Below are 23,006 nucleotides of genomic sequence, written 5' to 3' on the forward strand. Positions count from 1 at the left end.
GGCATGAGTGTGAGCACTGAATTGCAATGACCACGTGTCCATCATCTCTTCATCCCCAGCTTGAAAGATGTCACATGAATGAACATACAACAGATGAATATATGAATGGATAGGCAATTAGATGGTAGACCCACCAACTTTCCAGGGCCTTCCCTGAGGGGCTTTATGGTCATACTTGCTCATCTGTCCAACAGTGGCTCTCCGATCTCCAGCAGGATCCCCTGGAAAACCTGTTAAACAGACAGAAGAAATAATAGGTAACCCTTGTCAACCCCTTCCTGTGTGTCAGGGACCTATGTGAGCACTTTTATTATCTTAGCACATTTCATCCTCACAACCACCCTCCTAGATGACTCTTGATGTTATCCGTACTTTTACAGGTACAGAAGCTGAGACCCAGAGAAGTTAAGTAACTGGCCCAAGGTCGCCCAGCTGGTAAGTGGAGGAGCTGGGATTTGAACACAGGCAATGGCTCCAGAGCCTGTGCTGATAACTATGCACAGTACTGAGCTCTTTTTTCATTTCCTCCTTGGAAATTACAAAGCTGTTCCTGGATACTTTGAGGGAAGCTTAGAGAAATTTGTGAGGCACCACTACCTCGTAGAAAAAGTGACCCCAGGCTGGGAAGAAGCTGCTAAGGCAGACTCGGGGAATGCAGGGAGAAGCCTTGTCCTCTGCTTAGCCCTCCCCTGGAGCACAGGATGAGCAAGATAACACCAGCCACTGCCCCTCATATCTTTTGTCTGAGGCATCAGGCAGGGCAGGTGGGGAGGTGTGACCCCCCTCCTTGATCCCTGGGACATGCCAGCAGCGACCTTCTGGGGTGAGGCAGGGTGGGAGGGTGCAGGCTTCTCCCCCACTGTGTGCTGGGGTGGCCCAGGGGCCTGATGTGTCACAGTGTGGCTCCCATGCAGTCTGTGGAAGAGATGATCTGTGGTTCCCTTGAGGCCCCCTGAGTGCAGAAATGTTTAAAGACCTTAAATAAATTCCCATCTAATTTCAACTTGCTCCCATCTCCAGCTCCTGCCCTCAGCCAGAGCATGAAATGAGTAGGCGGGGGTTTTTCCTGCTGCCACAACTTCCCCAGGGGACCCACTCCACGACCTAGCAGGTCTTTTCCATATCAAATACCCACGGCCCCAGTCTCCCTCCCTCCCTCCCCCCCTGGGGGGATGGTGGCAGGGGCATGCTGAGCTCTCTGTCCCAGCCTCCTACTTCATCTGCAAGTGTTGAAGAATAAGGCAGTTGTCAAAACTGTGCCGTTTCATAGGCAGGTGACCTCCAGAATCAAACTGAGGCTTTTCATCCTTCCTGGGCTCTCAATGTCTGGGAGGCTTCTGTGACCATAGAAGGAAAGGATTGGCCCAGGTCCCTGACCATCAGGGAAAGTGGGGACTTCCTCCAGTGGGTCTAGGCATTTCTCACAGGGGTGGGATCTTTCTTAACAAGGATGTGATACTTGTGCCTGGCTTGGGACACAAATATAGCTCCTAGAGCAGAAACACAATGGAGGGCTGAATAAGGCACTGCCAGAGACCAGAGCTCCAGAGGTGTCCCTCAGCTCCCCCAAGGCTTCCTGCAACAGACAGGGACCTGTGCAGGGCTGCAGGGATGAGCAGGAAGAAGAGCCTGCATCTGGCTGCAAGCGTACCTGAGGCCACCGGAGTAGCTGATGGATACAGTCACCTGTCATGCTGTGCTGACCCTGGAGGACCAGCTGCTCCCTCTCCGAGTGCTGGTGGACATTTGGAGCAGCCCACCTTGTGCAGATCGGACTTCCCAAGGTGACCAAGAGAGAGTGTTCATTCATTCACTGCACAAAACTTCATTGAGTGCCTTCTTGATGCTTGGGGATATAGCAGTGAGCAAATCAGACACAGAGCCTGCCCTGTGGAGCTTGTAGACAGCTAAAATGTCCATCGGTGCTGAGGTCCTCGCTGTACACAAGGAAGGGGAAGACATATTATGTAGGATGGTCAGGGATGAGCCCTCTGATGAAGGTGGTATTTCACCAGAGACCTGAAGGTGGTGAGGGATAGGCAAGCCCTAAGGGTATCGGGCATCATGGAGAGAGGGGAGGTGTGCTTGGTGCTAGAGGAATAGCAGGGAGGGGGCCAGCATGGTTGGAGCAAGGACAGTGAGGACCCTGATCAACTGTGCAGGGGCAGCTGGGGCAGGGCAGCACCTGGGGGAGCCCCTACTCCACAGCCTTTCAGAGAGTCTCACTCCCCGGAGAAGCAAAGCACAGAGGGGCAATAACTCCAGCATCTGCTGCCAATACCCCCTCACCAGGACAGGACCCATAGATCACAGTGAGGGGAATTAGCACCGGGCCAATGAAAACCCCCTCCGGTGTGGTTCTTCTTGCTCTGCCCTCCCCCATGGCCCTGGGAGGGGGACGGAGCTCCCAGGCTGCAGCCCTTTTTCTGCTTGGAAAGCCTGAGGAGACAAATGTTTAGAAACAAAATACACTCCCACACTTTCTGAAGTCCTCAGGTGCGCATAGGGACTGAGGAAAATGAAAATGGAATCTCTGGAGGGTCAGACTCCAACAGATAGTCCAAGGAAGGGAAGGGGGGATGCAGCCCACCTTGGTGTGTTTTCTTCCAGTCCTTTCTCAGGCAGAGTGAGTCCGTACGGGGTCAGATGGCTCATTCAAACTGGGTGATTTGAGGAGCAAGGGGCCCTTTAAAAAGGTGGGGGCAGGATTTAAGGACAGGAACTGAGCAGGGCCACGCACCTGAGGTGGCCCCAGCAGGTGCTGCTAACACCCCCAGACAGGAAGGAGTGGGGGCTGTTGGGGGCTGCCCTGGGAGAGCACAAGCCCACCTCATCGTCCTGTCACCTTCCTATCCCCTCCTGGGGCTTCTCGTTGGCAGGAACCCCTGGGCAGGGAGCTGGGTGATGCAATCCAGACAGGGGAGCCCCCCTGCAGGAAGAGAAGGTTGGAGTGTGGGTCTGAAAGGTAAAGGGAAGGGGTCTGCACACAGATTATGGATCTGTTTTTAGGGGAACATCACAAATGCTGTTTGATGGCCTGATTTCCTTCGTGAGCAAACACCAGACCAGATGAAAAGGGAACTTGCAACTCTAAGGAGGGCTTCCCATTAGCCAGCCTACCCTGTCTCACAAGGGGAGCTCTTTCAGGGAGCTGCTGTGGCTCATTACGCTAACAACCTTCTTATTTATCAGAATTCCCAGCGCCTTTCCTTCTCCTGCCTCCTAACGAGTAAATAGCTTGTCCCTGCAGAGGGAATGCAGAGATGGTCAAGGTAGAGCTGGGGCTGCCAGGGGCATCCTTCCCGGGGACCAAGGGGCATTCCAGCCCAGCCTCTCCCTGACCCTGGGTGCACGCAGTCACAGGGGCTCCTGTACAGAGTCTGGTTCTGTAGCTCTGGGAGGGGCTGACAATCGGCATTTCTAACAAGCTTCTGGGGCGGTGCTGATGCAGTGGTTTCTGACCGCACTTTGAACGGCAAGGTTCTCCAGAAGCTTTGGCACCTGTGCTCTCAGGCCTGGGGACCGGAGAAGCTGGAGTCATCACCGGCTACTGACTTCATACCTTTCTTCCCAAACCCAACATGTCAATGGCCTGAAATTCTACCATTAGAGTTACTTCTGTGGCATTTTTGTGGTAAATAAATTCAAGTTCTTATTTTGGAAGGGTAAATCATACGTTCCTTAAACTCCTTGGATCTGCTCTATCTACTCAGATTAATCTCACAACACAAAGCAGGGCACCAAAGGGAAGGGACACAGGGCCAGTATGTTCTAATGAGGGGAGCAGGTGGGGTGGGACACGTTTCCAGGCTGGGCAGACCTAGCTGGGTTTCCCAGGGACGAGACCCAAAGAGCCACACCAGCGGGGCTGGGGAGCTGAAGGTCTGGTTCGCCCAGCCCATTATTTTTCCTAGAGCCAGGTGCAGAGACATCCTATTCCCATAGGCCCCACCTTCCTATTATTAGAAATCTTCTTTTTTAAGGGTTCCACACCTGGATAATTTTCTTCCTCTAGGACTTGGCTTTTCCCACCATCAGGAATGAAGGAAGAAGACTTGGGATTTCTCACCCCTGCCCACTCAACTGTGAGAGCCCTGCAAGGCCAGTGTATGCTCTGCCTCGATCTGCACTATACAAGCCTCACACACAGTAAGCCCCCAGGAATGTTTGTTGATTGAATGGGTGCTTGTAGGACAAGGTCCTTCTCCATCAGCTCTCTGGGGCTCCTTGAGGGGCAAGTGAAGCACGACAGGGGAGTGATTGAATTGATTGAAACCTGGGACTTGAAACCCGAGAAGGAAGGAGCTTCTGTCTCTAAGTCTCTAAGATGCTTGATCATGGAACCCAAACACCTCATTTTAAGGGTGAGCCAAGTGAAGCCCAGAGAGGGGAAGAGGTTTCCTGAAAATCACACAGCACTTTGGTGGCCACAATGGGGAGCCCTGGGTCTTGGACTCCTAGTCCAGGCTTTGTCTCCATCATCACTCCCATTCTGCATTCACTCAGCAGCTTTTTATTGAGCAACCACTATACTTCAGGAACTGTTCCAAACACCAAGGACTCGGCATTAACGCAAAAATGGAGTCCGTACCCTCATGAGCGCATATTCTGGGGGCGGAGGCAGAAATGAGCAATAGCAGCCATGAAGAAAATAAACAGGCTCATGAGCTATGAAGTGTGTAGGTGGTGGAGGGGGGTTCAGCAAGGGTGGAGGGTGGGGGAGGGTGGCAAAGAAAAGATGGTTTAGCTAAAGCTCTCAATTGAGAATTATGCCAGGGAGATACCTCTAAGTGAGTCCTTGCTCTCCACATTCTGTTGTGTATTTCCCACCATTCTCCTGTTCCCTCCTCACCCTGTCCTGAAGCCACTGGTTAGACCACTATTGTCCCATCTTCCTCTGGTCACCTGTGACCCTCTTGCCAGCCACCAGCTGGTCCGGACCCACAGCCCGAGCCACAGACGACCTCAGCTTCCAAGGTCCCTCAGTGGTCCTGCTCCTTCATTGAAACAACTGGAAGAGTGTTAATATTGTGCTTTAAGTCCCAAACCACCATTTTACAGAAGAGGAGCCTGAGGCCCAGAGAGGTCAAACAACTTGACCATGGTCACACAGTACTTGGCAGAGTTTCTTGTTGTCTCTTGCATTCTCCTCTATTTCCAGCCAACCCTACAGGAGTCACCATGACTCTCAAGACATGTTAAGCAAACTTTCATCCTTGGTCCCCTTCCCCCAGCCCCCAAGGAAACCAGAGAGGAGCTGTGTGCAGTCCCTCTGCCATCTTGTGGCTGCTCCTCAGAATGTCACCTGTCCCTCTGCTTTGGAAAAGCTGCCACAGCATTCTCACCAAGAACTTTGCTCCCCTCCGTGTCCCCATTTACCTTCCTACAGCACAGCTTCACCCACCCAGGCAGATACTCATCCCTAAGAAAGAAGCCAGAGCTTAGGGTCAGGTACCACCCTCAGTGTCTGGGGACAGGACCTGGCAAAGTTACCTCTCCTTCTGCGTGGTTTCCTCATCTGTAAATGAGGGCAACAAGTTCCCCCCCACCCACCTCCCCAGCTGTTGCCAGTGGGAACACAAGTGCACAGAGAGTGCTTTGAGAGGTGAAGCCTGTGCAAATTGGTCATCATCATCTTCCCAGCTCCCCCCTGTCATTTAGCAGAGACCCTAACCCACCTAGAAGTCACCCAGAATAAGCGGGTGTGGCAGGTGGATTCCTGACCTGATCTCCTGCACGCACACCAGATGTGTGTACAGCACTCAAGACCTTCTTTGCTGCTTGAGTGGGTTTCATCCTTCAGTCTTTCCCAAAGCCACCGGTCCGGCCTCTGTCAGGATGTCTCTCTGTGGTATGGGGAAGTCACGTTGTCTGGGTAATTCTTGTGGGGCCCTGTGCCAGGTTCTGTGGGGTGACAGGGGTCTCTGGGATGCTGTCTGTGCTCTGAAATGACCCCTGACTTGACCCCCTCAGCACATCCTTTGCCAGAGGGCCTTCTCTACCTGCTGGAGCCCACTTTGTCACCTGCTGAGAGGCCCAGAAGTTCCTGAGAATAGATGCCACCTGAGAGCAGCCATCAGTCTGTGACTAAGGGTATTGGTGGATAAATGTCCCAGCTCCTCCCCTGGCTTTCAGAGCACCCCCAAGGGACTAAGCGCTTCTCACCCTTGGGGGAAGCTGACTTGATGACAGTCCCCTTATTGATATTTCCCTCCTCTGCCTCAACCCCTACTCTCCTGGAGTGTCCTTCACCTCTAAATAAACTACTTACACTCAAATCTTCACCTCAGAATTAGCTTTTGGGGGATCCCAAACCAAGACCCCAAGATAATCCCAAAGATCAGGACCCACCACCGTGGCCTGACTGCTCCTGGTTTTGTCATTGGCCAGCTCCTCCCTGCTACCACCAGAGGGAACAAAGGCAGAGAAAGTTCTTCCCCAAAGACGGCAAAGGGCTGGAGTTCATGCCTTTCCACCTCTCTCTTCTTTATACTTCACCCCTCTGGCACACTGTTTCTATTAATGGATTCTCACATTTTATCGAGCATTTACTTTGTCCCAACCCCTGGACTAGAGAAAGTTGTGAGTAAGGTTTCTTCGGACCTTGTGGAATTGGCAAGCTGGTGGTAAAGGCAAATACTAAGTCCACACAAAAATGAAGGGGCCACAACGTAAAGGCAAGGTTGCTATGGGATGAAGCGTGGGGGTTGGGGGGCTCTATTCCAGTGGAGAGAAGCAAGGGTAGCTTTCACTGAGGAAGGGCCACTCCAGGGGGCACCTAGAAGAAGAGCAGCCAGCCAAGCAAACACTGAGTGGGAACGTTCCAGGCAGAGGACCACACCTGGCACAGAGGCACTGACGTGGGACGTAGATGTGCTCAAGGGACCAAAAAGCCAGCGTGATGAGCTGGAAGAAACAAGAGGGGCATTCAGGAGGAAATCAGCCCACCGTGTAGGGGCCAGGTCACACTGGGCCTCAGAGGCCTTCACTTTTGCCTTGCACTCTATGTGCAAAGAGAAACCCGCGCCGGTGCCATAACATGGCTATTTGGAAAAGGTCTGGCTGGCTGCTGGGGACACCTCACTGGCAGGAAACCTGCTAGATGCAAGGAGATCTGTCTGGAGACCATTGCAATTGTTCAGAGGAGAAAAGCAAATGATGGAGACTAGGGTCATGGAAATGCATGGAGATGAAGAGAAACTAAAAGAATTTCACCAATAAATCAATTAACTCATAACAACAAGATGAGTGATAGGAGATAAAAGTTTAAGTATTTTCTAAGTGAAACCCAAGACTGACCCATTATTTAAGGATAGAAAGTAGAACAAAAATACAAACCTTTTTAGATACCAAAAGATAAAAAGATATATTTAATTCCTCAACCCCTGCAAAGGAGGGAGCAACTGAAATATAAGAACATTCTCTCTTTTCTCTACACACACATGCACACAAGCCTATATGTGCACACGTGTGTGCACATACATACATCTGCAACAGGTGCACACACACATGCACACATAGCTAAGGACGCAAGCACGCGCGTGCACACACACACACACACACACACACACACACTGATTGAATAGGAACCTGTTAAAATGACACCAGGAGATAATCAACAAAATTCAGACTGTGTGAAACTCTCCAGGACAAATGATCCAAATTACTAATTTAAAAATTGGATAGAGATAAAAAGATGTAGGAGAACATACAAAGTAAAAGAGATGTAAAAGACAAGTCAGCCAATCACAACAGATGAATCTTACTTGAATCCCAATTCAAACAAACAGTCTGATAAGAATTTTTTTTTTTTTTGCCCCAGGTCAGTTATGGAAATATAAACACTGACTGGCTATCTTAAGAGATTGTTGAAAAAAATAAGCATGATACTGGTAAGATGGTCATGTTTTAAAAGGAGTCCTTACCTTTTACAGAAATACACCAATATAAATAGGAAAAATTGTATGGTGTCTGGGGTTTCAAATACTCTGAAATGAGAGACTGGCTAAAGCCATACATGAATTAAGTCACCATGTGCTGACGATTGTTGAGATTGGTGATGGGTTCCCTGGCTTTCTCGTATTTTTTTTCTCTATTCTTACAGATCTTTTAAAAGGTCCATAATAAAAGTACTTCCTAGAACCAAGGGGAATGAGATTTGAGAAAGGTCTTAAAGGCACAATTGATAAAATATGATATTGGATGACGTGAGATCTGGAGGGAACGAAAAGTATCCAGAACAACACCCTTGACTCTAGCTTGTGTAACACTTCATGTAGGGTTGTTATTAGTCAGCTTGGGTTGCCGTAACAGAATACCATCTATTGTGTTACGTAAACAGCTGAGATCTATGTGCTTACCATTCTAGAGGCTGGGAAGTCTCAGGTCAAGGTCCAGCAAGATAGGTTTCTAGTGAGACTTTTCTTCCTGGGTTGGAGCTAGCCACCTCCTCACCATGTCCTCACACAGCAGAGAGAGAGAGAGAGAGAGAGAGATCTGGTGTCTCTTTCTCTTCTTTTAAGGGCACCAGTCCTATTGTTAGGGCCCCAGTCTTAGAAACTCATTTGATCTTAATTACTTCCTACAAACTCTATCTCCAAACACAGCCACATTGGCAGGTAGGGCTTCAAGCTATGAATTTGGAGGGGACACAATTCAGTCCATAGCAGTGGTGTCCTTTGCTGAGAGGGGAGGACTGGGGAAGTACACTGGGGAAAGAGAGATCATTCCTTGTCACAGGCAAGGACATTTAGATTTTCAAATAACACAACATTGGTCAAAGCTGCAGATGCCCTTTGCCATAATGAAGGTTTAAGAACAAGAATAACAGCAGTTCGGATTTATTCCATATTCTCTCACCAGGAACTATGCCCAGTGCTTTTTAAGTCTCATCTCATTTGATCTTATAATCTTCATTTTACAGATGGCAGAATGAAAGCACAGAGAAGTCACCTATGCAAGGTCGCACGGCTGGCATACGGTGAATCAGGACCTGTCTGATAAGAACTCATGTTTTGTTCTCATTCTACCACAGTGGAAAAGCTCTGACTCTGGGGACATAGAGGTTTGCATCGGGACCCTGGTTTTGCCATACACTTGCCAAGTCAGAGATAACCTCTATGAACTTCAGTATCTTCATCTGTAAAGTGTGTGTGTGAGGGGGGTGTGTGTGATAATATCAACCTCACAGGCTTTAATGAGGGCCCAGTAAGGTAGTACATGGACAGTGCTTTCCACGGAGGGCAGCTGCTATTTTTTCTATTGTGATTTCTGTGGAATACCTTCATTTATCTTCATTTGTCTTCCTGAAAGTTCCCAGAGCTGTAACTTTTCTGACATCATTGACATCTCTCAACCCCCTTGTTTACATTTATCCTCCTTCCAACAGACCAATGGTCTGAGCACCGTTTGGGTAGAGATGGGACAGGATGGGTAGGGCAGGACATCTGTGCTTCATGATTCCCTTCTATCGCCCCTGACCTCCTGGAGATACCAACCAGGATAAGATGACCATGTAGCTACAGCTTCTCAAACAGGCCTGGTTTCACATGTTGGTTCCATGGTCACACCTCATATCCACATTTGGGGGCTCATAAAATGTTCTGAGTATTAATAAATAACCCCAGTTCCCATCCCTGCTGTTGCAAAGCAGCTCACTGGATGTCCTGCCCTATGCAAACCTTCCAATCCTGACTGATCATTTTTCTAGGAAAGAGAGGGTGTTTCTCAGCCATGAGGCAGCAGAAAGAGCCCAAGATGGTTAACAGCCAGGTCAGCTTGAGCCAGTGGTATGAGCTGAACAAGTCCTACATCTAGACCACAGCCTCTTCATGGAGGCCGGATTGACCGAACTCAGAGGGCCATATCAGCCCTAGGCTCTGAGCCTCTGTTGGGGCTAAGCTTAGGTAGTTTCCCACTGTGAATTTTTAGTGAGATGAAGAAAGTATATGGCTCAATTACATGGCTTGTCCCCTTACCCCACACCCCATCCTGAAAACATGCCTGTTTCTCTGTCAGAAAGAAAGCTTAGTGAGGTGAAAGGAGGTGTATAATCCCTTGTAATTCTCCTTACAGCACAGGTTTTCTGTGCAATTACCTGCAGGGAACACAGGAGATTAGAAACACAGGAAATTTTCTGGGTGATGTGTCAAAGGCCTGAATGTGAGCAATGAGATTTAAAAGGCTACATCCCCTAGGAAAAGAGAGAGTTTATCACCCATGTGCCCCGAGCTTGTTAGGTGCCTTGCACAAGTGCCCCCAAATTGCTAAGAAATAAGATTTTAAATATGCGAGCATTGCCCCTGCCTGTCTTAGTCAGTTTGGGCTGCAGTGACAAGATACCATAGACTGGGCCTCACCAGGAAACACTTGTCTCTCCCAGTTCTGGGATGCTATAAGCCTGAGATCATGGTGCCAGCATGGTCGGATTCTGGTGAAGACCCTCTTCCTAGTTTATCGATATTCTCCTTCCTGCTGTGTCCTCACAGGATGGAGCGAAGTCTCTAGTCTCTTCCTCTTCTATAAGGACACTAACCCCACCACAAGTCCCCACTCATGACCACATCTAACCTAAGCCTCTCCTAGGGCTCCACCATCTAATGCCATCATATTGGGGATCAGGGCTTCATTGTATGAATTTTGGAAGGACACATTCATTCCATAGCAGTGCACTGAAGGCTGTGACGATGAAAAATGGCCTGGTTCCCAGACCCTTGATTTTTTGACTATATGGTGGCTTATTCAATTAGAAGGAAGAGTCCCTGTGCCTCTGGGGACCCACGCTCCAGGAAGAAATGGGAAGACATGACCAGAGGGCCACAGAGCCCCAGGCACATCTGTGGGAAGGTGGCCATCACCTGGTGTTTATGAGATAGGTGGGGGTGGGTCCTGGGGAGTTAGGTGGGTATGGGACATGAGTCTTCATTCAAGATCACACAGTGGACTAGTCGGAGCAAGGCCCAGAAAGGGTCCTCACCCAGGGCACAGGCTGACTCCCCCTCCACTTGCCAGCTCTGGGGACTGGGGCTGGAAAATCGGCATTGAGAGCCAGTTTTCTCAACTGTAAATGGCTCAGTAGGTTTCTGCCAGGGTTACAACAGTTCTGCTTTGCAAGCTGTGGAACGCTATATATGTGTGACCCATATATTTAGAAAAGATGAACTAAATCCTCATTATTGATATGCATCATTGATATTTTAAATTACACATATTAACCATAATAACAGGATTAAGCTCATAGAGTCCCGGAGCTAGCAGAGTTCTTCCACACAGCCTTCCTTATCTGGTGTTGGCATCCTGGTCCCTATCCTTGCCAAGTGGTATTAATTGCACTACAAATGACAAGCATATTTAATTTCAGAATTCTTGTAGTGAAGAGAGCTGCTCATGAAGGAATTCTCATGCCTGTACACAAACCAGCCTGGTGTTCATTGGCTCAAGTCCCAGGCCTGGGGGATCCATAGTGGGGAGTGACTGTCCATCACTCTGACCTTCTTAGAGGACACAGAACTCTAGAGTTTCCATAGCTGGGACTGGAGACCCAGCTAAAGTTTCCATGGTGTCCATCATCCTCCTATCAAGCTGTTCCTATTTTTTATGGCTCTGAGAAGAAAAGGAAGTGGGGAGGGACAGGAAGAGGTGGCATCCACTGTGGCCCCAGATAATACTTTGTTTTAATTTTTACACACAGAGGATCTCAGAAAGTTTTAGAAAGTTCCAGGCCTCCCTGCTATAGAGCCCAGGTGGGCCATAATAAATCAGCAACTAGCACCTACCATCATCATGGCCCTTTTCATTATGGGCCTAACTATGCTTTCCTAGGACTGGTACAACAGCCCTACAACTCCATCAATTGGCCCTGATCTCCCTTAGTACCAGGTGTGGTGGTGTGTGGGTTCATTCCTTTTAGGATAAAACAAACAAACACCATCAACAAAAAACACTTTTTAGTGTCTCTTATAGGGAGATTTCCCACTAGACCACAGATACCAAGTCACTAGTGACAAAATGAGTCTCTGCTCAGAAAGGCAGCCCTCTACAACTCCAGAGAGTGGACAGAAAGTGGAGTCCAGAGGCCAACACCCCCTTTCCACATCTGCCCTGATATCTTGTGTCCATCCACTGCCTGTAGGCGCACTGAAATTTCCCAGAGGAAAGGTGCTCTTAACCTGCTCTTTGAGCTCACACCACCAAAGTCACTGTGATAACACACAAAACACCATGATTAAATGCTTTAAATGAGCCTGGTTGACTGGCCAAACTCCTCAGGCCAAAACAAAATTTCCAGGGTCTGCTAACAGTTAGAGCCAAGGCTGAGGGACTCCTACTGCTTTAAAATGTTAGCTTCAATGTTGATGGTAAATGGGAAAATCTTTAGATCACAGCTGAGAATTTGGACAAGGAGACTCAGGGTATGTAGGATAGAAGCAAAGCCATTGGGTTAGGTGGGAACCTATGCCAGACATGAGAAAATCAGGCAAAGGGCACCACCCTGTCTTCTAATCCAAAAACAATTATAGACAGAGTCTATATGTCTTGAATTTGTGGGTGATCTTCTCTCCCTCCTAGCATGCAACCATGCCGTGGGGACTGTCCTTGTTCCTACAACAGAACCAGAAAGCAAAAAGTTGATACCAAACCATAAATAATCATAAATATGTAAGATAACATCCTGACATCTCCCAAGAACTCAGACATCATTCTCATCCTCTCAAAAGCACAAATGGACACAGCCTCTCATTTACAGGGAAGGAAACTGAGGCTGAAGGTTGAAGAAGCTTTTCCAGATCCACACAAGGTTTTTGTGGCTGAGCTACAACCCCAGCAGGTGTTTTACCTTCTTGTGTGAGACTCAGTGCAGTGCTCATCCTCCCAGTGCCCTCCCTCATTTATGATCAAGACATCACATATCCAAAGGAGAAACTAGAAGTGAGACTGGAAAACACCCAAGCAACAAAACCAATGAGCAAGGGTGGGCCATAAAAACTAAGAAGCAGCCCATGCAAAGGCTTGTGAGACTGACCAGTTTGGCCAGCTGGGATGGGACTTATCTGCAGAGCCCACAGTAGACTCCACCATCCACTGACAGAGAAATGAGGAGTTGAAGAAAGGAATAGTTCATCCAGAAGCAAGTAGGAGACCTCTGGGATGGCCGGGGCCCATGTGCAACACCTTCCACAGGCTGACCACTTGTCCCCGCACCTCATCCATTGCATGAGCCACATGCCTGGAGATCCAGGGAGACTTGGCCACCTGTCAAAGGTATAAAGCACCGTGAACCAGTGGGGGTGGGGGGAGAGAAGGACCCTACAGCCAGTTCACCATAAGGAGAACCAAGGCAATACGGTGATCACTTTCTAATGGCTTATGAGGTATCTGCTGCAGTGAAGTGGGGACTGTGAAGGCCAGCCTACAATACACACAGAAAGCTGCAAAGGCAATGCCAAGACTAGGCCAGTGATTTCTGTAGCTGATACCAGTGGTCCAAGCTGTTCATCAAGGGGTTGAGCATTCATGTGATCTGGTGATGGGTGGCACATGGGCAAAATGGAGGTCACATACACTAAGAAGGATCTAGTCAACATAAAGGTTTTAGTGTTGGTCCAGTGAAGTGGGGCCCATCAGACCAGCCAATATACACAAAGGAAGTGTACAAACAAACTCTAATAACTTCTGGGGTAGCCTCCAGAGTCTCAGACCCTCTGTGAAGCATCGACTGGTGCTGGTGTGGCCCAAGGGACAGGACTGGGCATCCAGGATTCTCTGAGATTTTCCAAGGCAATGTAGTGAGTACTTGTAAGGTCTTTTGTGGCTGGCACCAGTGGTCCAAGCCCCCTACTGATGGCTGAGTCACAGGTGTGGCCCTGGAGATGGGAGGACACAGAGAAAATTTGGGGTTGGCAGATAAAACACAGGATGTGGAATTTGAATTTCAGAGAAACAACCAATAATGACATGGAATATGCTTACAATAAAATACTATTGATTGCATATTTGGAATTCAAAAGTAAGTGGATATCCTGCATTTTTATTTGCTAAATCTGACAGCCTGAGGTCTAGCAGCCAACGTACTCTCAGAGCCAGAGCAATGCAGAGACTTCTCATCACTGTGGGGCTAGCACCAAAGGACCATGTCCCTGGCCAAGGTGGACTCCCTAATGTGACCATGGTGATGTGGGAAAAGTATCCCAACAATACAGTGTCATTCCTCTACTGCAGCCCTGCCTGAATCAGGTACATATAATTTTACACTGTCTAGTAGCTGCATCTTGAAAAAGAAAAAAGAATCAGGTGGAATTAATTTTAATATATTTTATTTACCCCAGTATATCCAAAATATCATCCTTTCGACATGTAATCAAGATAACAGTATCAATGAGATATTTTACATCTTTTTTTTAGGGCTCTGGCTTTGAAACTTGGTGTGTAAATTAACAGCTCTTTTCAATTTGAACCCTTCAAGGATGCTCAATAGCCTCCATCCTGTAGTGAGTCTCTAATGGCTTCAGGGACTGGCAGCAGCCATCCGGGCCCCTTGCCAAGAGTCTTAGGCACTGGCATGGTTCCAGTGGTGCTAGGGAGGTGGGTGAATAGGGGGCCAGGCAACCGACCACCTCTAAGAAGAACCAAGATAATGTGAGAACCACCTTCTTATGATTACTGGGGCTTTCACCACTGTCCCAGCCCACTGCCAAGGGTTGAGATTTTGGGGTAACCCTGGTGATATAGAGTACTCAATAGCCAGTCCCCTCTGAAAAGAGCCAAAGCAAGACTCTGATACCCCTCTTGGTGGTTTAGAGGTTGGCATGACAGGCCCAGGTCCCCTACCAAGGTTCTCAAATAGGGGAGTTGGGGAACGGGGCCTGGGCAGCCAAGTAAGTCCCTGTGACAAAAGCCAGGTAATTCCATAACTATTCTATAATGCCTTCAGTGGCTGGACCCAGGGCCATGTAGCTGAGGCCCTGCTAGGTCACAGTGATGCAGGGAGCAGTAGCCAGCCAAGCAGCCTGGGAAGGACCTGGGCAACATGGTGAGTTCTGGGGTTGGCACCAGGTGTCCAGGCCCCCTGCCAAGGGTCTCATGCACTGATTTTGCCCCTAGGACATGAACTAAGGGAGCAGGTGACAGTCAACCCCCTCTAGTAAGTAAATCCAAGGTGATGTGACCTGGCTGGTCTCCCCTTCACTCTCTGCCCAGGGATACCCAGAACTCTGTCCACCAGAATCACCAGCCCCTCCTATTTGGGCCTGTGCTCCTTTCCCCAAGAATGTCTTCAGCTGACTCCAGTTGATGGCAACTAGGCACAAAGTGTGTCCACTCCCAGATGGCCTACTCCAGATAGATAAGGCAGGGCGAGTTAGCAATTTTCCCCTGTTATATAAGTTCCTACATAATTTCCTCAATTTTGCTTCTGGCCCTAGAAGCCTATAACATTTGCCAAGCCCTGATCTGTCTAATGATTTTCAGGGGTTGTCCAAAGGTCAAAGCCCCTGCCAGGGATCTGAGGCCCCAGAGTGGCTCCTGTGATAGGAGGAAGGGGATCAGGCAGCCAACCCACTAAGAGCCAAGGCAGTATGCCCCTCCCCTCTAATGTTTTCTGGGACTGGCCCTGGAAGCTATGTTTCCTGCCAAGATTTGAAGCATAGGAAGTCAGGGATGGGGCATGGACTCAGCTGCAGATGACAATGTAGCTCCTGAGGAATTGCCTGTGAAGGGCGAGTAAGAACTTTTCATGAGACCAGCCTCCCTCTCCTGTTTGTTGACAGAATGTTGAGTAGACAAGAGCCGGGAGAATATTTCCTCTCCTAGTCAGGGGGTCTTTAAGTCAAAGGCCACTTATAAAATAGGGATCTATAACAGGCGTATGCCAACAGTAATCACGTAGGTGTGGGATTGTATTTTAATACACACGGTGTTCATCTTCAAGGTAAGTGATTGGAGGATAGCAAAATGGCTTTTACTTTTTGGACGTAGTTCCAAGATGGAGGGAAGCTGTAAATGTGTGTGTGACTTTGTTTTGTTTTGTTTTGTTTTTAATTTATTTATTTGTCAGAGAGAGAGAGCACAAGCAGGCAGAGTGGCAGGCAGAGGCAGAGAGAAAAGCAGTCTCCCCACTGGACAAGGAGCCCAATGCAGGACTCGATCCCAGGACTCCGGGATCATGACCCAGCCAAAGGCAGTGGCCCAAACCAATGAGCCACCCAGGTGTGTGTTTTGAACCAAAATTGGCTGGAACAAGGGTCTCCTTTTCTTGGATGGGTGGAGGAGAGTACAGTGTCCTCTGAGTTGGAGAGCTGGGAAATCAGGTTATTAATGGGGAAACCTAAAAGTCATTACCTTGGAGAGGTCTGATGTGGTTGGATATTAGCTCTGTTTGCAGAGTTGGCTTGGGAATGGAAGGCAGGGTATGGTGGGGATACTCTGGGCTTAAGGACAGTTGAAACAAATGTGGAGAAAGAAGGGTGAGGAATACACTAGTAGACCAGCTTTAAATACCTAAAGCAAATGTGTAGCTCAATATATGTCTGCAGCCTCATGCCGAGGGCTTAAAGAAATCAGACACTGGCAGTGAGATGGGGGTCCTCAGGCTGAAAAAAGATGTATGAGGAATGATCAGAAAATGTTGGGTGTTAGAATTTCCAGCTCAGAAGGTATACAGAGGTTGATGGCTCTCCTCGACCAGGAGTCAGGTTTAGCAAATTCAGGGCCAAATCCCTAAAAGGGGGAAAGAAAAATTACTAGGCTGTCAAAAGTGAAATGGTCAGTGGAGGTGGATCATGGGCACAAGAGGAATAAGGGCTTCCTGAGGCTGGAAGAAGACTCTGGGAAGGGCCAAGTTGCAGTGAGGATAGCTCAGAGCTCAGGAGTGGCTCAGTTTGGAGCTGAGATTGCATGGAAGGAGAGGGAGGTGGGTCAGAGGAGGAGCTTAGGGTTTGCATCGCGGAGGTGTGGAAGACATTTGTCATGGGCCAGGTTATGGTCTGAGTTATGTCTTGGCCTGTGGCAACAGGGAGGATAGCAGCAGAGGCATGGCTCCAGGAAGCCAGGATGCCGGCTGAGTCATCAATAGGATATCGAAGTGACTATGGATGGCCCCCAGCAGGATGGAGATGCTTTTTGCAAAGTGAGAGCATCTTTCAAGGAGTACGGGTAGTAGGTAACATATTGTACATGGCAAGACTGGCAACAAGAGCTGTGAAGTAGGATTTGGGCTCATAGGATTGGATGGAGAAATTTTCTGTTCTCCCTGTGATGAAGGCAGAGTGGGGATGGAAAGACCAGGGAAGTTTCAATCATGTGAGATGGTGAAGGGTAAGATCCAGAAAAGCCTTGGCTGAGCAGAAGACATTCCAAATTCAAGAGTTTATGGGAGTACAGGAGGCCTTTTGCTTAGTGCTCACATTTAAATTCACTCTCTTACCTTTGACCTTGATCAGAGAAAAGCCCTGGTTCCCAGGGTGGAAAAGAGAGCAGAAAGGTTATGGATGTATCTATTGTTGCTTATAAAAATGATTGATCCCGAAGTCAAAGAGAAGGAATTAATTACACTATATAGATATAATTCTTTATAATTACTACAAATCTGGTCTGTCTATAGTAAAATGTCCTGTGTTTCAGGAGGCTGAAGATACATCTCTGTGCACTTGAGCTCTTTTGGAACCAAGAGGCACCAAACCTAAAACTTCAAACAACCATGAAATTCTCACAACTGGTGACTATGTGTACTTTTTTTTTAACCATGAAATTTTATAGTGCAATATTTGCTTTCCATATAAAACCCATTTAACATCTGGGTTCCCAGTGCTTTCTTCTGGCTTGTTCACTCTTCAATGCAGAAGACTTAGAATCTCCAAGAATCTATTTATGGTTGTCATATATGATTGATCCAAGTTTATTCATGATTTATTGTTCAAGTTTATAAGATTTGTTTTTATTAAAGCTCCTAGAGATGGCACAATTTCTTTCTGTAAGTAAAAATATCCTACTCAAGTAGTTTACTGGCTATTTCACGTGCCTGTGTGTCAAGAAGAACCGCTGCTCAATCTGGATCTTACCAGCCACTCTTCTAGTACCGAAGATGTTCTTTGTTGAAAGCTTCCTCTATTCTATCTGGTTTTTCTTCCTGGGTTAAATCACAGAGTAGTCTAGCTATAACTAAATGAGAAGTAAATCTCCCACAACATCATGTTTATTCAAGGGTGATCCACCCTGGTTATTGGTTAATAAAATGCCTTTTCTTTTATCATGGTAGCTTTTCTCCAATATAGATTAATATGTCTGCTTCCTTAGTGTCTCAAATATTTAACTTCAGCCATGTCAAGATAATAGTTCATTGAGTTTTGGAACAGATACCCAAGGAATCAAAGATAGTCAGGGCACCTGGGTGGCACTGTCAATTAAGCATCTGATTCCTGGTTTTAGCTCAGGTCGTGATCTCAGGGTTGTGAGATCAAGCCCCATGTTGGGCTTTGTGCTCAGTGAGAGTTTGCTTGAGAGTTTCTCTCTTCCTCTTCTTCTGCCCTTCCCCCTCTAAAACAAGTAAATAAAACTAAAAAAAAAAAAAAAGATAATCTAAGCATTCTTCAAAGCCATGATCTAAAAAGTTGCTGTGCCATCGATGCAGGCAATGTAATCATGTAATGATCGAGCTAAGGACTGAATACCTACTATGAGGATTTTTCAGGTCAGGCAGTATCTGAACACTCTAGAGCATTATCTCAGGTGAGAGACCTTAGGCACAGGCCAAGCAGCTTGGGTGAAGATGCATTTATTCTCCAAGCAAATACATATGCATGCATCTATTTCTTATAGCTAAACACACCATAAATGACCTACAGACACATCAGATATAATAGGTCAGTAAACAGTATATAGAGAAACTGCATTAATATATAGACACCTTTTAGTCAAGGTCTGGTCAGGAAAAGAGACTCAGCACCAGTTTGTTAACAGAAAGAATTGGCTGACAGATCCTGGAAGCAGGGTGCTGGTGCCTCTGCAGCTCTGAGAAGGGACTGCTGCCCAGCTGCTGCTGGTACTGGGCCACTCAGGTGGGGGCAGCACAGGGAAGACTCAGACATCTGAAGAAAGCGCACCAGCTGTCATGGCTGGTGACTCTGAGCGTGATGAGGTTGGTTCTGGGAGTCTGGAAAGAGGTGGAACCAACTGCCACTGGCTGGGGTGAACAAACAGTTGCTGGGATGACAGTCATAAGAACCAGACTCAAATTATGAAACAAGTTTCAACACAGCAGTAGCTTTCCAGTCTCCGTCTAGTGCCCCCTAGTGGAAGAACCTAGACAGGAGCCAGCTGGCAAAAGAGAAAGGTGGTTCGCAGGTGCCAGCCAGATACCACACAGCTGAATGAGAAGGTTGGTCAAGAGGTGAGAAACAAGAGCTTAGCAACCCAAACAAGATGCAGGGGAGGGAAGTGAAGCGGTAAATTAGGTTACTGTGTTCTGCTTATTACCATTACTTAAATTCACAATGATCCTAGGGGCTTTCTTAAATCAATGAATTGAATTTGTTCTGCTCACCTAGTGTTCTAAAGTCAGATTTTTTTTAATTTAATTTAATTTTTTCAGTGTTCCAAGACTCATTGTTTATTCACCACACCCAGTGCTCCATGCAGTATGTACCCTCCTTAATACCCACCACCAGGCTCACCCAAACCCCCACCCCCTCCCTTCCAAAACCTTCTGTTTGTTTCTCAGAGTCCACAGTCTCTCATGGTTCGTCTTCCCCTCCGATTTTCCCAACTCACTTTTCCTTTCCTTCAACCATACACCAAAAGTCTTACTACAAACTGATGCCAGAAATTTTTCTGAGCCCTAAATCAATAACGTAAAATAACCATTCTGGGCAAAGAGAGAGAATTATCAGACTGAGTTCATTCTAACCTTCTGCACAAAGCCTAGCCCTGCTTTTGTGGATTGGTAGTTATACATTTGGACATGACAACTAGCAAGACCCAGGTGCTGACAGGAGGCTAAATTGCCCTTTAGAATTATCTTTTCTGCCACCTCCCAGTACTTTACCACTTACCTAAAAGAAGGCAAAATAATAGGTTCTTTTGTTTCCAGTACCTATAATGTGCATTTCCAGGTTTGTTTTGGAGTACAGCTGTGAAATCTTTCAGCACTGACATAATTCCCTTCCTATCCAATTGTGAAGTGTTCTTTGAGCAATGTAATTGTTCCCTACTGCAATTCTTACAGCAGTGTGTCAGCATGCCAATCACTTATTCTTCTTCCAGTTCTGATTGTTCCCTGCTGTGTTAACACCCAGAATGAGTACTTCCAGCTGTTGAAAGATGTCAGCATATTTATATGAACTACTTCATGGCTCCTAGGGAAATTTCCTGAAGCAAAGACCAGTAGGTTCCTGATTCTATGGAGATATGACTGGACTTGCATTTAATTTTCTTTCAGGTCAGTAATAGTATTAAGTATTTCAAATGGCATATGTGAGTACATAGTGTCATTTTATCTTAACTGGGCTTTGGTCACATCCATCCCAAACAGTAGAATATACATATTCAAAATCTCTTCTGGAAATGAGAAACTTTGTTTCATGGTAGGTTCCTCTAAGAGATCTGAAGAGAGGATTTGTTGAAATGTTTTTGGCTAACACAAATTCACTAAACTTTTTCTGATATTTTAAATTTCCCTTTTTATTTAGTTTACATGCCCATTTCCCTAGATTGCTAAAGGTTCTCATAATCTGAGTGTAACACATGTTTCGCTGCACTGACTGGGTCTCTTCAAGTATCTTGACTGGAGTGGTTAAACCCCCTGTTGTGGGTTGAATTTTGTCCCCCAAAGAGGTATGCTGGGATTCTAGCCCCTGGTACCTGTGAATGTGACATCATTTGGATAAATGGTCTTAAAATGGGTGTTACGATGAGGTCATACCAGAGTAAGGTGGGCTCTTAATCCAATAGGACTGGTGTTCCTAGAAGAAGAGGAAAAGAGACACAGAGAGAAGGCCATGGGAAATCAGAGGCAGTGATTAGCCATAAGTTAAGGAATATTAGGGGCTTCCAGGAGCTAGAAGAGTCAAGGAAGGACACTCCATCTCTAGAGGCTTTGCAGAAAACATAGCCCTGTTGAGGCTTTGACTTTGGACTTCTGACCTCCAGAACTGTGAGAGAGTACACTTCTGTTGTTTGAAGCCACCCAGTTTGTGGTGCTTTGTTCCAGCAACACCGGGAAACTGATGAACCTCCCCAGTCTTCTAAATAAAATTCTAGAGTAGTGGGGTTCTTTGTCTTTGTTTCAATATCCCTGTCTCTATTTTCCTCTAAGTTATTGTCTTCAGTGCTAGTGGGATCTTCCCTGTCTTTGTTTCATTTGGACACAAGGACAGAGGATTCTTAGATAAACTCCTCAAAGAACATTCCAGGCTGATGGCTGGTGGCCCCCTCTTTGCATACACTGGCTAATAATCATGGGGCATCCTGACAGTTGGTGCAGCATCAGACTTATCTTCACTGGAGATGCACTGGGGACAGCGTTCATACCCACTTAGTTAGTCACCACCAGGAACAGATTCTGGGAACCCCAGCATCTTCACCCCATCCAATGAACTTGATTCCCATCCCCTTTGGATTGCAGTCCTGAACTGCAGTTCTGCACAAGGCTGCTACTCCATAACAAGCAGCATGGCCATCTTGTCATAGCGCACCTCTCTCTCCTGCAAATGCAGAGGGTTTTAGCCTTCAGAGCACAACCCCCAGGCCTGCTCCTTCTGATGTGTGAACCCCTTAATTTCACCTAATTGAGATTACTCTGGCCATCCATCCCACTTTTGCACCAGATAATTCCTTAATCTTGTGTCTATATCATTAGTTCTACCTGAGAATGTCAAGATGCTGAATGTATCTATGATTTCAAAGTTAGGTTATACCAAAGTAGTCATTGCAGTGTAATGTCCAAACCAGCACCCTTTTTTAGGGTAAAAGGAGATGCTAAAAATAGTTAAAATTCTAGGGATGCTTAGTGACTCTGTCAGTTGAGCGGCCGGCTGCCTTCGGCTTGGGTCATGATCCCAGCATCCTGGGATTGAGTCCCTCATTGGGCTCCTTGCTCCACGGGGAGCCTGCTTCTCCCTCTGCCTCTGCCTGCCACTCTGCCTGTCTGTGCTCTATCTCTCTGACAAATAAATAAATAAAATCTTTTAAAAAATAGTTAAAATTCTATAACTTTTTGAAACAATGTTGACTTTTTTTTAAATCGTTGTACCTAAAATTGTTCTACTTGTACTTTTTAAAATGACATCTTTTCTAGAAAATAAAACCCATTTACATGAAAGAAGAATGAAAACTTTATACTGACAGTTAAACATTTAACAATTACATAGAGACCTATTGTCTGGTATACATTCACAGCTGTTAACAAGTTTTTTGGCCATTATCTGTCACTGTATTTTTCTGAAAAATTTATTTCAATATGATATTATTTCCAATATTCAGCCCACAATCAAAGTTGTGCATTATGATAATGAACTTGGAATGGGTAGCTCAGTTGACTCCTCTGTTGGTCATCATAGTTTTAATTGTGAAAATAAACTCTCTAGAGGTGTTGAAATATTGGGTAAGACCAGAGCACATCTGCTAAATGTAGGATATTCTAAATTTTATTTTTTGAAATAAAAATGCACAAATGTCACCCCCAGATATTTTCAATATGTTTTAGTTGATCTCTAGTGCTTACCTTTCTTCAACAAATATTTTTCCAAGATGAAATTGATTAAATAAATTGTCTCTGATGTTTTTGAATATTTCACTAAATTTAAATGCTTCAGAACTGTAGGCTTCACAATTTCAATACTTTCTAATATAGGCTGTAAATGCATCCATTTAAAAACAAGAGTTGCAGGGGCGTCTGGGTGGCTCAGTGGTTTGGGCCTCTGCCTTCGGCTCAGGTCATGATCTCAGGGTCCTGAGATCGAGCCCCGCATCGGGCTCTCTGCTCAGTGGGGAGCCTGTTTCTCCCTCTCTCTCTGCCT

The sequence above is a fragment of the Meles meles genome, chromosome 5 (genome assembly GCF_922984935.1).
Source record: "Meles meles chromosome 5, mMelMel3.1 paternal haplotype, whole genome shotgun sequence".
Taxonomy (NCBI): Eukaryota; Metazoa; Chordata; class Mammalia; order Carnivora; family Mustelidae; genus Meles; species Meles meles.